We start from the raw sequence: 4,348 nt of genomic DNA on the forward strand, positions 1-4,348 counted from the left end.
ACCGCCACAGTGTTTGTTGACAGATGTGGATGCGGCATCGGGCGTCGGAAGTCCCCCCCACTATTCCTTTCTTCCCTTCTCTTTGTCAAGAGTGTCTTTCTTCCAGAGTACCCGTTCTTTTCCAGGATCGGGAATCTTGAGGAATGACACGATGCTCTGCCCCGCCGCGCTGGAGAGTCTCACACACACAGCGGCCCAGGACCCGGACTTTCTCAGTAATAACACTTTAACGACCTTATTGTGAGTTATGACAATCTCACCCATACCGTCATTAGCCCGGCGGTCCTTAATCTCAGCCAGAGGAGCACCTGTCAGGCTTCGTTAGTCATTAAACCGCTTAATAACCTCCCCACGCATGCATGTACACACACACACACACACACACACACACACACACACACATGCACTTTGCCCCCTGTGTGCGGAAAAGGAATGATTAGACCAGCGCTTTCTCATCACCCCTGATGAAAGTGGCGATGGACCACAAAGATCTCCGGTGGGGCTCGGGTGAGATGGAGCAGGTGAAAAAAGAGAGAAAAGAAGCCAGCCCCTTAACGACATCGGTGAGATGTATCGTCGGTGATCCTCCGCGGCCGCGACTCAGCCTACAGTTCTGCTTCGCCCGAAGATATAGCGTTGTCTCGAGCAGACTTTTTTTTTTTTTTTTGCCGCTTGGCGGTTGTCATTAACTCAGCGGACATTTACGCCTTTCAAACGTCCCCCCGTCCATATAAATCGAGCCGTCCTCCCGGAAAGGTAGCACTAGGTTTTTTTTTCATTCGGCTCGATGTGTTTTCTGGCCACGGTGAGACCGAGTGGGTGAATGCAACATCCGTCTTTTACGGTATCAGGCCTAACTTGACACATTCTGTGATATGAAACTCAAAGTTCATGACCCCGCTCGGCCATAAAGTACCAGAATGAGGCCTGGCGACTGGTGTAAATAGCCCACGGTCAGTGCGCGTAACACAAGTCAGATGATGATGATGATGATGATGATGATGATGATGATGATGGTGATGATGACGGTGATGGTGATGCATAGTTGCACCTCTCCTGACCTCGCCTCTGAACCCTCTCTCCCCAACAACCATCCCCTCCCAAAAAAAAACCCAAGATTGGTGGCTCTAATCTCTGTGTTGAAGGCCTGCGTCTGTATGACAATGGGGGAGAATGTGTGTGTGTGTGTGTGTGTGTGGGGGGGTATTTATTAACTTGACAAATGGCTTCCTCGTACCCTACTTCTGACACTCCCGTAATGCCTTTTCTTCACACAAAAGTAATCATTGTCTCCAATCTTTATTAACTCCCCAATTATTTCCACACCGCAGGATATTGAGGGACTTAAGCTGAACGGGCGCAACGCTTCTGTTATTGTTCCAGATCCATTTACGTCCACAATACAAATCGGTAATCTCCGCGGTGCGAGGGGGCCTAGGATTTGAGGGGAGAACGTCAGTGCCCGGCACTGATTTAAAGCCGGAACTTGCGGACATGGCGTTATTGCAGGTACCTCCATGACCTCTATTGTGTCCTGCACTTAAATTTATCATGCACACACTCCTGCAAACAGGCACACACACACACATACACACACACACACACACACACACACACACACACACACACACACACACGAGCACAAAGCAAATGCATATTAATTCCCAGCAATCCATTAGGCTGTAGGAGGCCTACGGTCTATAAATCAAATCTAAAGGGTCAGCTAATTGACTCACACACAAAGGAACGGGCTGCTTATGATGTGCTGGGGGATAGCGCGATAGGGGGATAGAGGCATAGAGGGATAAAGGAATGGATAGGAGGGAGCGGAGCGAGAGGGGCCGAGGAGAGGTGGCTAATGGGAAAGAAATTGAATGAGAAGGTGAAATGAATTAATGATAGAAGGATAGATAGGATAAATAGATAGATAGATAGAAGGATACAGAGGGAGACGAATCAGAGGTGAAGTCGAGGGAGAGGTGGAAAAACGGAGAGAGGGCTGAGGGTGGAGACGCCGCTGACCTGCGTGGCTGCTTTGTTCCGCTGACGGACGGCACCGCCGGCATTGACACGCGCTGATCCGAACACCTAAAGGGGCCACCGTGGGGGGGGGGGTTATCGGTCCGATTCGCAGAGGGCTCCTAGTTGCCGCGCTAATTAGTTAAAGGGGTCATTTGTATGCAACCGCACTATCTCTCTTTATCTCTCACTCACGCTGTCTTTTTTTCATCATCCTCTCCTGTGCTTATTTCCTGTCTCCCATGCTCTTTATCTCTTTATCTCTACCCCCCCACTCTCTCTCGCACGCACACGCACACACACACACACACACACACACACACACACACACACACACACACACACACACACACACACACACACACACACACACACACACACACACACACACTCACTCTCTTGCACAAACTATCCGTCATGATATCAATTCATCTCATCCCACTCTCACTTTGTCTCCCAGACAGTAATTGCATCTTGTCTAATAATTAGTGTAACTCAAGCCTAATAAGTTTCTGCAGAACGCCTGTTAACCCCAACACATTAAAGTCGGGTAGCCGGGCAGACGCTCGTAAGAAACTGCAATTTCCCAGCCTGTCCCTCCGCGATTTAGAGCGCACATTAACACCACCTAATCCGTTAAACGTCCCTACATTATCTGACAAAAAGGATTACTGTCATTCGCCGTTGTCCTTTTTTAAAATTTATTTATTTATTTATTTATCAATTGGGGTGTGATTATCTCGATGTTTGACCGTTTCCCGTTGATCTCCGACGTTCCACGTCTCCCTCCGCTTTGTTCTCCACTATTGTCTCCATTCCCTCTCCATAACTTGCCTCAGTCACACACACACACACACACGCCCACACACACACACAAACACACACACACACACACTCACACTCACGCACACACACAAACACACACACGCACGCAGACAAACACACACACTCACACACACACACACACGCACACACACACACACACACACACAAACACACACATGCACACAGACACACTCACACACACACACATACACATACGCACACACACACATGTGCACAATCACACACGCACATGCATCTGCACCGCTGCAGATTTTCACAAACTCTGCGTCACGCAGGCATTCGGCCCATCAGCCCCCGCAGTGTTCCCAGGCTGATGTCGGGGATTGATGGAGATATGGGAGGCTCTCATGCAGTAAATAGCGTGGACATTGGCTCCCCGCCACGAGATGGGAATCAGGCCTGACTCTATTCCTCAACCCCCCCCCCCCCCCCCCCCCCGAACCCTATCACCAAATCACCACCACCGCAACCACCTCCTCCTCCCCCTTTCCCCTCCTCTCTCTTCCCACACTTCACTCACCCTCAACTGAAGAAATGTTAAGTATGTGCCCGGGGGGCCATTGAGGCAAACAACCCCCGCACCCACCCCCACGCTCCCCTACCTGCCATCCCTCACACTGATGGGCAGAGCTAATCTGCCTATCACCCATATGAGTATATAGGTATAGCCTGTATAAGGCATGGAACCCTCCATACCGCCCTTCTTTTTTTCTCTCCATCCTTCCAGGATGTGGATCTTTCTCTTTGTCTTGCACTTTCTCCCTCTTGCCCTCTTGCGCTCTCTCTCTCTCTCTCTCTCTCTCTCTCTCTCTCTCTCTCTCCCTCTCTCTCTCTCTCTCCCTCTCTCTCTCTCTCTCTCTCCCTTTGTGTGGCTTCTCCCATTTGCCTCTCTTTCATTTTGGCCGCCAAATGAGTTACTCCTCCATCTCATTTCATCAGGCATGCAAAGCGTCTCATGGAGGCATTATGGACAATGAGTCTCTGTGGTTCATGAAAGGTTAATGCGTCGGATGATTGTTAAATTGTTTGGCTATTTCAAGGCGCCTGTGAAAGGGACAACTCAACCATAAAATTTGATCGGCTTCAGAGGTCTTTTTTTTTTTCTCTCCCGCCCGTGCTCTCACTTTCTGCCCCCCCCCCCCCCCTCCGCTATTTCCCACCCCTCCATCATCACCATTTCCCTCCACTTCCGTCAATCATTTTACTTTTCTTGTCTTTCCCTGTCTCTCTGCCTCCTCTATTCCCTTAATCCTCAATCCTTTCCCCATCCACACCCTCCATCCCTTCCCTCCTTTTGAACAGGGAGCTCAAAGGTCAACAAACTGAAAGCCCATGCTGCCGAGCGAATTCAGGTGGAACCACCCCCCCTCCGCCCTGTACCCTCTACGGCGATTTACGGCCCGGGCATAGGGAAGGTAATTACATAATTCTGGCTCTTCAAAGGACCAAAGAAGGGCTTGCACGCGCACATGTGGTTATCATC

Source organism: Zeus faber (genome assembly GCF_960531495.2).
Source record: "Zeus faber genome assembly, chromosome: 1".
Lineage (NCBI taxonomy): Eukaryota > Metazoa > Chordata > Actinopteri > Zeiformes > Zeidae > Zeus > Zeus faber.